Genomic DNA, 11,896 nt, shown 5'->3' on the forward strand with positions numbered 1-11,896 from the left:
GATTTCTGTAATGTTGTTTGTGTCACATCTAAAAAGTGACCAGACAGGATCTATCCACAACAAGCAGCACCGCCGGCAGCCAGCAGTGATGTTCCTGGCACCCCACTCCAACGTGGTTTAACAACAACTCCACTGTTAAGATCAACTCTGTGCAAAGCAGGGTCCTGACCAGGTCCCTCCCACTCGCTGCACCCTTTGCCAGCTGGCTCTCCCTATGGCAGCCCCACCAGGAGCACGCTCAGCAATTCCTCTGACCCACACCACCACCTCTCCGCCCCATCCTTCCCTCACTTCATCCTCCTCACCCATCTCATCGCAAGCTCTTCGCTCCTGAGCTTCACAGAGGTCCTCACTTGCGATCAGTCTCACCAGAGCCAGCCAGAACGAACCTTACCCAAAGGAGAAACGCTCTGAAATTGCAGTGAATCAGGAGTTTTTGATACCCTTCCGAGTGAGTCATCCCCATTCCCAGCGAGCGCGCCGCGGGAGAGACTCCACCTGCCTTGTTAGTGGGTGGGTATTTTCAGAAACCTCAATTCTTTCAGCAGTTGAAACAGAGAACAAAAACAGAACCTCGATTTCTGCCAACGCTGGATGACATCCAGCAGGAACAACGTGAATTACTAGTATGGCTGAAGTCAGGCTACAAGCGTGCTCATGCAGAAGGTCGGCGCTCCCAGCAGGTCTCAGAAAGCTCTGCTCTGTTTGCTCGTGTCATCAAACATTTGTTTTTGCGGTCAGCTTCAACTCCTGCTAATGTTCCTGTAGGCTTCATCCTCGGAAATGCATTTTGCCCACAACCAACGCCTGCAAATGACTTCCCCAGCACAATATGCAGTCCAGACGTTCCAGAAGCACTTGTGCTGCATACCAGATGAAATACTAATGATCGGGTCTTGCTACAAGCAAGAAAGTTTGTCTGTGGAACTCAAGGAAAAAGGAAAAAAAAAAAGACAAAGCAAAGCACTTACAGGAGCACAGTTGGTTGGTTCGGGTCAAGCACCATTCTACCCACAGCTCCCAAATGCAGAAGAGGTTACACCCCTGGCACACAGAGCATGAAGAGTTAACTCGGCGAGCTGGCACTTCTCCTCCAACCTGTTTGGAATCATTATTATTCAGGAGGAAGTTATATATTAATTTGCAGGAACAACAATCTCTTTGTGCATGAAGCTTAACTTCACACTTTGTCACGTTTAAAATAAACGTTGCACAGACTCGAATGGAAGGAGGTTAATCCCCCGGATACATCTCTCTTTTGTTCTCATACCACGCTCTGAATCGCAATGAAATTAACCCCAGGCTAATTGATGTACATCCCCTGGACCGAACGAGGGCCGGTTCTCATCCTGCCCCAGCGCAGGATGCCACCCTCAAGGCTGAGTTTGGACAGTAACAGGAGCTCGGAGGCCACCCCCACTGGGAAGAACCACACTGTGCCCAAGGAGGAAGCAGAAGGAAGGGATCGTTTCATAGACAGAGCCTCCAAAGGTCACCATCTCACAGAAATAGCGCGGCGCAAAGAGCCATTTCCTGCTGGCCTCCGCAGGGCAGGTGCTTTTGTGTCAGAGACTGCAGGGGAGGACAAAGCCCGTAATCCTCTGATCTTCCTCTTCAAATTGTAACAGGATTGCCAGCGCTGGAAAATGTATTTGTGACCCTGCCCTGCAAACCACCTTCAGAAAGGACGACCAAGTCGGAGCTCCTGGCACTCATTTATAAATGCTGCCCACTTTTGTACGTTCATCTGATGGCTGAGAAAGAGATTAAGGTATTAACATAGGGAGAAAGCACAAAGTCGTTTCATCCAGCGTTTAACGTTAAGAAAACCCAAAGCTAGAGGTCTTGTGCCACCTCAGAGGTCATTTTTAACCATCTGAAGAAAACCTAAGCCATAAAAACAGAGGACGAAGGGAAAAAGTGGGCGACTGACATCTGCATTTGAGGTCTGAGCTGCCAGATTGCTTCTGTCAACAGACCTACACACAGTTTTACACCTGGCCCTGTCTGCAAGGATGAGCTCTGAAGCTGAGCCACCACCAGCAGCAAGACTCCTGCATGGAACACACCGAGGCGCTGTAACAGGTCATGCTGCTTCCCACCTTCCATCTAACAAGAGCCACTTGTCGTTACATGTTTTTGTTTGGAACATTATGGCCTGCTTCAGCTCTTACAGCTCAACCACGCCACGTCTTCACTCGCTGATTCCCCATTTGTTTTCCTGCAACCACATGCTGTGCTCAGCAGCTCCACGTTTTGCTTCTAACAACGCATCCTCCTTCAGTTGCCCAGTAGCAATTTCTCCATTCAGTCCCCCATTCCACCCTTTGGATATTTTTGTTACTCATGGCATGAGCACGTCACCTAGCCTGGTCAACAGGGCTCTGTATTCAACCCCAAATACTCATCCCAAGCATCACTGCAGGAGGAGCTGCATCACACCAGCACGGGCCTCACTATTGGGCTGTCCTCCTCTAACACCAATTATAGAGCTTTGGGTGGAGGGGTCCATGAAGATCCCCCAGTTCCAAGCTCTGCCATGGGCTGGCTGCCCCCCAGCTCTGGCTGCCCAGGGCCCACCCATGGCCTTGGGCACCTCCAGGGATGGGGCACCCATAACTAAGGAATGGCTTCCAGCTTTCTTTCTGACCATAGTAGGAATTCCTGTCTTAAAGATAACAAAACTGTAACACAGCTGTACCCATTCTAAGTGAGCAATAACAATACCTCATCATTAGAGAGCATTGTTCCTCAGAAACATGACATTACATGGAAAATTGAGGCCTGCAATGAATTACCAGCCAACATGCTATCTAGAAGCTCTGTGACTACAGCAATCCCCTCCATCTCCTTATATGCTCAAGAAAACACAGAGAGAAAAATAACCCACGAACTGAAAGTCAACAGCTCAGACACATAAACTCTTAACAATTTGGAGTGGAGAGGGAGAAAAAAGAGCAGCAGAGCCAACAACACTACGCTGACGTGGCAGCACTGAGAACATGGAGGTGATGGAGAGGGAGAAAACGCCAGGGACTTCCCAGCCAAACCTACAGACAACCAGAGCCAACAGAAAGCGGTTAGACAGGATGGGAGGACCTGGCCTACCTGCCCAAAACTGCCCAGTGTCCAACTTAGTCTGCAGTGGTGAAGATGTTCTCAGAACACTGCTGGTGCCCCTGCCACACTCACAGACTGTTCCATGCTCTATCAGCACTGAGACTTGGTGGAACCAGTGCAATTATCAGGATGCTGAGATGTGAGGTTCCACGTGGGAGTTATCTCAGCACTTCAGGGAGCCAACACCAGCAGCAGGTGATGGTCAGGCTTTATAAAGGTTTTACAGCAGCAAGCAAAATCCAGAATGAAGGGGCTCTAAGCAGGAGCAATTTGTTATTAGGAGGGACGTAACACAGATAAAAGTGCAACCATTTCTAGAGCCAAGCTGAACAGAAGAAATGGCTTTTTTTTTTTTAACCTTAGAGTAACCATTTTCAGCATCAATAAAGGCAACATTCTGAATGTCCATCAGCCTGGAATTAAAGCTGTTACATCTCCAACACCAAGAGTGGAGCTGAGCAGAAAACTTTGGAGAGAAGTTGAAAACATAGCAACTTGCTCCTTACAGAGCCAGGCTTGTACACAAATCACCCCCATCAACCATGTATCTACCATACAAAAAAAAAAAAAAAGATTCAAAATCAACTGTGTTTCACCTCATGTGCAACAGTCCAGTACCAACAAATTCAACATCACCCACATTCACCACATTAGAGACGTGCTGCGTATGTTGTAACACACCACAAATAATCTCTAAAAGGCAGTAAACACGTTGGTTAGGAAACAACATCCATCCCCCTCCCTACGACTGAAGACTAAATAAAAGAGAAAAGGCTCCATACTGTTTGTAAGAGATGGTCAGCAGCTGGACCTGAGTTACACATCTGCTTCCATCCACATCCCCGCATGTCTCGCTCTGTGAAGTGAATCATTACAGCTATCCCAGCCTTTTACCTCAATTAAAAGCGTCTTCCAGGAAGAAAAAATGCATCTTCCATGTTATGCTGGGCTTCAGCCTCCCTCAGCTCCTCTTCACACGTAAGCACGACACCGACACCAGACTAGATGGGGATGAACCAAGACTGGCAGCTGCGTGGTTACAAGGACGCTTCTCCCAGCCCAGACCAACCCTCAGCACTCCAAGCGCCGAGCAGAGGCTCCGATGGAATCTGCAAGCACTGCAGAAGCAAAAGGAAGCACAATTCCAATATGTTTAACAGCCGAATTAGCATAATGCTCACCATGCAGAAACTGGCCTCCCTGACCTTCGCTAAATGCTGACCTGTAGCTACGGACGAGTCTTTCCAATGGGTGAGTCAAGCACAGCTACGGGTGAAGACAAGAAAACATCCATCACCCCGTCCAGTTGAGTGAGAAGTCATCTCTTACAACAAAAAAAACTGCCTTTTGTGAGGAATGTAAACTGCAAGTTGCCTAGTAGGAATTACAGGATAGATCCGCTCAAACATGTTTTAGAAACGCTTTGGATTCATTGCTTAAGCCAAGGCATCTATTTTCTTAAATGCTGCTGTGACTGCAGGACGGAACAGGACATGGAAAAAGGAAATCTCTGCGCCCATCGGGTGGTGGGGTCACCATCCCTGGGGATGCTGAAGGCAAGGGTGGCTGTAGGACTTTGGGACACGACTAACAGGCAACACTGATGGTCAGACTGGGTGACCTTAGAGGTCCTTTTCAGCCTTTGTGATTCTGTGATTTGCGTACCTGTACTGTGAGAACAGGGTGATACATAGGTAACCATTAGCCTGCTTTAAATATTCTGAGTGCAAATCACACTAATAGCCCACATTTACAAGCTCTGTTACAGTCAGAGCACTGCCTGACAACAAACAACAAAAACAACATTGCTTGCCAGGCCGCCAAATAAAGGAAGAAACCAGCTGAACTGCACAACTTCAGAGGAATGCCAGTCTCAGAAAGGCATCTGTGCTCGTTCTGCTCAGAGAAGAGCTCCGACTGTTCTCCTGAAAATCAAACGCGATTACTGCGGCCAAAAATTCCAACTCTGTTTCAAATGTATCGTGGCTTTACTGGGCTGAAATGCTTTCGTTCCGGATGAGGCAGCTTTGTCCATCGAAAGCCTTGTATGGCTGAGCAGCACACAAACACCCTCTTGGGTGCTGGCACAGCTCGCTCCTACCGAGAGGGACTGCATGAACCCTGCCTGCACGGCAGCCAGGCGTGAATCCAAGCTGCAGCCTGAGCTCGCTGGAAGAGAGGAAGACGGACAGACCTCAATCCCTATGTGCCGCTTTCAAATTCTAATCGGCGTCACAGAAAGACCTCCCTATTCCTACAGCAGGAGCAAAAGCAAAGCGCGTGTGCTTCGTACTGGGAGCAGAAAACAGCCGCTATGAAAACATAAACACGGCGCTGATGTCTACAGCAACATCTTGGTTTGCATCAGCAAAGCACATGCACGCACTCTGTGCTTTCACACAAGTCAACAACACACCAAACCAAAGCATCTGAGCCTGAACCCAACAGAGCTGCTTTCTTTTCCTCCCCTTTTGCTGCACCCGGGCTGCCTGCAGCAGCGCGTGGCCGCTTTGAGGAGCGCTGCTAAGTGGGTCAGAGCTGCGGCGCTGCCCCGAGCCCAGGGCTGCTCTGCCTGGGAACGCACTCATCTCCCACCGCCCCACGCTGAGCCTTACGCTAATTCTCTGCACCCAGACAATTAGGAGCCGCACAAAGCTGGAGCTGCCCGCCCGCTGCACGACCTGCTTAAGGAAAGCATGCTCTGTACCCTCCCTGCTTAGGGAAACTTCTGGAGCGCACCCATGTCATTTTTTTTTTTCCCCTTCTCAGTGAAAACCAGGCAGATAATCCAATTGCTGCAGGTTTGGTTATCTTTTCTACTTGTTGCAGCAAGCTAACGATCATCCTGACTCATAATCATTACAAGAGCAAGAAGCTTTCAGTGCTCACACTGTTGCAAGTCCAACATTTATCTCCTTCCAGGCACGCCACAGCTTTATGCTAGCTCAGAATGGAAAGTTGGGGCAGTTAATGCTGATAAGAGGCTCTAATGAGCAGCTCTGTAATTGGCTTTCAGGAGCCCAGATTTCCCCCAGACGCCAATGCGCGCTCACCTAGCACGGGGATGAAGAACATAAAAAGGAATTCAGCTGCTATTTACAGCATCCCTCAGCCCCGAGCAGAGCAGCAGGAAGCACAGCAAGCCCACGCACGGCGCTGCACAGGGCACAGGTGCAGCCAGGGTTCAGCAAGGGCTGCTCCCAGCGATGCTGTCAGAGCCATTAAAGCCAAGTGCGTTCCAAAGGCTGAAGTTTGCTCCTGCAGGAACACCCGCGCTGCCCCCATGTGCTCCTCCAGCACAGGGAGCCCTCGCTTAGAGAGACACTGATAGGAAAGCAAGCAGATCGTGGCTTTTCCTACAGGATGTCTTTGGATGATTCCTATGTAAAAAAACAAACCAAAAAAAAAAAAAACGAGAAACACAACTAAAAGATTGCAACACCCCTAAGTTCTCGTCACCCCTTGTGCATCAAGTGGAGAAGTGATACGGGCTGTGCTCATAGCATCGCTGCAAGCCTCATGCCCAGGCTTGCAGGACAGAGCAGCTCACTGCAGCCCAGCTTTTGCAAACAGCCCACAGCACACAAGGCGAGCTGATCCGGAACGTCACCTCCAAGCACCGAATAGACACAGTTTTCCTCCCAAAAGCTGCTTGCTGCTAGGAATCAAAAAGCCTCAGAACACAGCACCTGTGTTAAGAAATACTGTGGGAAGACTCTGAGTATTTCCCTACCAACAGCATCTCGGAAGTGCACCAAGCTACAAAAGTGAAAGAGACTTCCAACCAGTGTTATTCACATCCTCCTGCAGGAAAACGTCCCATAGAAAGCAATAGCTTGGAAACACGGAAAGGACAGCAGCACTGCATGGAAGTCAAACACTTAAATCCTGCGTTTAGTCATTCATGTGCACATGCACCTCTTCTGCTAGGCAGGGCTGTATAAAACCACGCAGCGTGACAAAGCCATTGCCAAAGGACACATCCCCAGGCCAGCAAGTAAGGCAGCTACCAGCTTCAGAGCACCGATGGGATGCTCCCTTACTGCTCCAGAGAACTCCTGGGCAGCAGGGAAACAACACGGAGCTGCACCAGCTTCATTCTGATGGCAATGGGAAAAGCTGCCAGGAGAGAGAGCCCTGTGAGCACAGCTCCAGCACAGACTGATCCCGAGGAGAGGACGAGGCAGCGCACAGCAACGCATTCTCACCATGGAGAAAGCTCATTTTTTACTCTGCAGTCACCAACCGCGTTTGAAAAGGAAGGGAGGTGCCAAGGTCAGCTGCAAAGAGAACCAGGGACACAAGCAGCGACCGAGCAGAGCCTGGCACAACTGTGTGTGTGCCAACATCCCTGCACCCAGGACCCATGGCACATAGCTGCTGCACCCTTTGGGACTGCTCAGGAACACCATGCTCCTTGCTGCTGGCAGCCTTCAGACACAGCGGGGTCACATCCAGAGGCACAGTGTTGTACATGGCTGGAAACGGCATGGAAAAGAAGAAAGGAAAGGGAATGTTGTTGTTCCCCACAGCTTGCAATACAGCAACGGACAAAGGGAACCGAGTGCTTAATTATCAGACCTCAGAGCTCCCCCAGCACACTGATACCAGGTAGGAACCATCGGAGTGCTTTGGCCACACAGGAATTCCAACCTCACACCGGGAACCAGCATGGAGAACGGTCTGAAAGGGAAAATACTGAGGCTGACAGGTGAATCCCCAACAAACCACGCGACCATCACAGGTGAACCGTGGGCTGCATCAATTTAAGCAGCTGCCAGCCTCCTTAATGGCTCTAAAGCAGAAAGGCTCAGTAGATCTACTTGCTAATGCATCTTCTTGGCTATTTTTACACAAAAAACCACCAGACGCAGTGAGGAAAACCCTACAGAAGATGGCGAGGAAAAAAAGTTTAGACATTCTTGAAAGCTTTTTTGGATCCCCGGCTGAAGCCGCCTGCCAACTCCATCAGCATTGCCGCCGCACGCTGCCCGTTTCCCTACCACGCCCTACAATGTCACCAAACCACAACAAAATTTTGTGCCGCTGCTACAACCGAGAGCCGCAACGCCTTCCAACGAGGAGGAAACACCGCCGACACTCCCTAAGGCCGAACAGCCGAACAACCCCACGGTTACCCTGGAAACACACTTTACCTCTTCCGCCCGCCAGGAGAATCGCCCACCATTTGCCATATAATGGGATAAAGCAGCATTGCGCCGTGCGACCCCGCGGGCAGAGCAAAGCCCCGAGCCGCCCCCTCCCCCGCCGCCCGTAACCCCCGGCCCGCACTCACCCGGCTCCGGTCCGCCGAGGGAAAGTTGCCAACCGAATCTGAGCGAGGCTCGGCCCACGCACGGCCCGCCCGGCGGACACCCGGGCACGGCCGGACACCCCCACCCAGCCGGGGGCGGGGACGGGGCGGAGCGGGGCGGAGCCGCCCCCCGCGCCGCTCTGCCCGAGGGGGCTGCTCGGAGCGGCGGGAGTGCCCGGCGGGGCGGGGCGGGAGGCGGGGGAGGGCCGCGCCCGTCCGGCCCCGTCGCGTCCCGTCGCGTCCCGTCGCGTCCCGTCGCGTCCCGTCGCGTCCCGTTCCCCCGCCCGGCGTCAGTACCGCGGCGCGCGCAGCCCGACCCGGCCCCGCGGGAAGCGCCGCTGTTGCTACGGCGACCGCGCGGAGCCGCCGGGATGGGCGGGGCTTCGCTTCTCCCTCCTCATTGGGCGATTGCTCGCGGGACGCCCCGCCCCCATTCCACCTGCGCCCGGTGGTCCGGGCGCGGCGCCGGCCGTGGGTGGGGAGCACGCGGGTTCGAGTCCCGGCCCCGCCCCGAGAGGGGTTGTGATCAGACTCGGGAGGGGATCTCCTTATTCCCCCTCAGCTTGAGGAAGAGCTGTGTCCCTCACACTAAGCGGCGTTCCCCCTCGCACTGAGGCGCAGCTCTCCTCCACTTTCCGCTTTCTCCCTCAGAGACGCTGATGCCGGCGTGCCCCCCATAGCCGTGCTGCTTTCCCTGGTGCCAGGAGTTGCAGATTCCGCGCGACACATGAGAGCAAAGCTGCACCGCACAGCCCCGACGCTGCTTCATCCCTCCGTGACCCCTCCCGAGCTGTCTGAGGGCAGTGACTTCCTTGGGCCACCTCAGCTGCCGTGGCTGTGCTGAGCAGGGATGGGCCAGGCAAGGTCCCAGCAGCCAAAGCTCTGGCCCTGCAAGAGCTGCGTGAATGCAGAGCTCTGCACCCCATCCCCTCCCCATGGAAGTGCTCGTAGAGGGCGTTCTGCTCCTCATCTCTTCGAGGTCTTTTAGGAACCTCTGCTCCAGCACAGGGGGCTTCAGAAAGCAGTGTGAAACACTGAGATATCCAGATGGGTTATTCAGGAGCCACCTGGATGGCATCGCCCTCCACAAACACCTGCACACCGCAGTGCTTAAGGAGACGAGCTGGCCACGCCAGGCCCTGGGGCTGCGTAGAAATGGGCCACTTCAAGGGGAGCAGACACCTTCCCATGGAGCTGCTGCCTCTTTTCCCACCATGAGGAGGAACCTCAGCGCGCCCAGGGAGCTGAACTACAAAGCAGCCACAGCACTCCCCACGCTTCGTGTCCCAGCAGGCCGGGCTGCACCCGTGGGATGCAGAGCTGCAGTGGGAGCACACAGCTCTCCCCAGCAGCCTCTGTGCGTGGCTGGAGGGGCCGTGTCCAACCCTCAGACAGCCTGGGGAACTGCCCTATGGGAGCAGTGCGGGTCTGGCATGGAGAGGAGCCCGTGAGACCTGCAGGGCTGTTGCAGAAAGCTGTGTTCCCCAGCACTGCCGTGCCGTGCACCAAGCTGATCTTTAAGGTCTCCTCCAACCTAAGCCATTCTATGAGCTGATGCTCCCTCCCCATCTCCAGCCTCTCCCGGCTCTTCTCTCTATGCATTTACCAGCAGAAGTTGGAGTTAACCGCAATCTAGGGGCAGAGTTAAACGCAGGGCCCTGCTCTGTCACCCCATGTACATAAATTAGAGCTGTAATTCCACACTGTGGTGTGGATGGCGATAGCAGACACTGCCGGACCCAATGCACGCAGATGTTTGAGCTTTGGACCTTTGGTTTATGTTTTCACCAATACTGTCAGTGCAATGATAAGCAAGCAGTGTACAGTGAAGGAGTGCTCATACTTGAGAGAAATGACAGACCTGGAGAAGCTGTCATCTCTGTAACACTAACACTCTCTGCCACAGCACTAACAGAAGGCTCTGCCAGGCAGATTTGCTGGCTCACAGTAGCTCGGCTTGTTCCCAGGTGGGCAATGCCTCTGCTACTCCTCTCTATAGCACAGGGTATGAGGAGCTGCATGGAACAGCAAACGGCAGACATGCAGCAGCAGGGCTGCTCCAGCACTTTGCATCCTCTCACACAGTCTGTCCTGAGCCCTGCAGTGGAGAAATGAGTTAAGTGCACATGCCGTGTGCACTGAGTGCCAGACCACTCTGCTCCTGCACGCAGGGGTCAGGCAACAGCAGTAGCTCGAGGTGACACTGCATGACAGCAGCCTGCTCCTGTCACCTGCACGTGCTGCAGGTCCTCGCCAGTCTCACTGATGCGGCTGCAAGGAGCAAGGGCACCATCCCTCCCTGCCCCAGTTACCTGTCCTGTTCTGCAGGCATGGAGAACACTTCTGCTGGGTCTGGGGACAAGCACTACAGGATGCCCACAGCACTTCAGAGTGCAGCCCTGTAGACCCCTGCAGTCACTGCCCTCAGCACCCAAATGTCTCCAGGAAAACAGAATTTAGGCAAGGCAGAGACTGTCAGGCCTGCCTGATCCTACAGTTGTAAGCAGCCACAGCCAGAAATCCTTGACGGAAAAACAAGGATAATCAAGCATTTAATTTGTGTGCACAATGCTCTTCTAGTCAGGAAGGGTTGTTGGAGGTCACACCATCACTGAGGTTTTATTGCATCAGAGCAGGTGCAGGTTTTGCAGTGGTACAAAGCCTTCAGCACTGCAAGGCCTGGGAAGCCTGAGCAGCCCCAGCCCACTGTCAGCACACAGAATGGGGTCTGTGCTGGAAGGACGGGAAGCAGAATTCCTGGGAGTTGGCCTTTGTTTTCCCAGGCAGGAGAGTGACTCAGAGCTCAGCCCGAGCTGCTGTACAGCAGCCAACAACAGCAAACTGCTCATCAAAGTGATAAAGGCGAGTATCTCGTTGCCATTTGCTCAACAAATAAAGGCTCAAATAAACCTCTCTACTCCAGGGCCGACCCAGGCAGCAGCTCCAAAAGCAGCTCTGAGCCTCATCCCCTTTTGCTCCTGCCCCTGCAGCCTGAAATGCTGCTCCCAATCTGCTGCTCCCCTGCAGCTTTTGGGAGGAAGCATCCAAAATTAAAAACTAATGGCATTCGCTTACAGGATCACTTACTCCCCTCCATCTGAGCAGTGTGGGGTTTGCCTCTCCTTCCTCTCGATGCATGCAGAGCATGTTTGCACGCCGAGGACCTGGTCTCTGGTGATTAGATTGCTAATTAATATCAGGTAATTAACACGTTCACAAGGACTGGTGGAATCTCACCCTGACGGTTTCCAAACTGTGTCTGTCTGGGGAGCGTCTTCGTCAGCCTTTGAAGTTCTTCGCTGTGAGTTCTGCAATCAATTAAGCCTGCACTGAAAACTGGTGCTGTGCCATTAGAGCAAACATGCCCCAAGAAGCAAACATATTAAGGATTAATTAAATACCAGGTTTTATTTAATTAAGCCTCTTCTCATAAGTATGTAAAAGCAGGAATCTGGAGCGAGC

At 52.7% G+C, this 11,896-nt stretch overlaps 1 protein-coding gene across 3 annotated transcripts in view; it reads right to left on the minus strand.

Annotated features, from left to right (window-relative positions):
- KIAA1671 (KIAA1671 ortholog) overlaps window positions 1-8,549 on the minus strand; it is a 47,052-nt gene extending 38,503 nt beyond the window's left edge. Inside the window, exons 1-2 of one of the 3 annotated variants that reach the window (XM_052691034.1) lie at window positions 8,417-8,523; window positions 4,015-4,238 (exon numbers count right to left, since the gene is read on the minus strand). The gene's annotated coding sequence lies outside the window, so the exon portion shown is untranslated. Of the gene's footprint in view, window positions 1-305; window positions 416-4,014; window positions 4,239-8,416 lie in introns of those variants that run through there. The other 2 variants (XM_052691033.1, XM_052691035.1) reach the window with 2 other exon arrangements.
- Window positions 8,550-11,896: the final 3,347 nt, after the last annotated feature.

This window comes from Tympanuchus pallidicinctus, unplaced genomic scaffold (assembly GCF_026119805.1).
Source record: "Tympanuchus pallidicinctus isolate F22 unplaced genomic scaffold, pur_lepc_1.0 scaffold28, whole genome shotgun sequence".
Classification (NCBI taxonomy): Eukaryota; Metazoa; Chordata; class Aves; order Galliformes; family Phasianidae; genus Tympanuchus; species Tympanuchus pallidicinctus.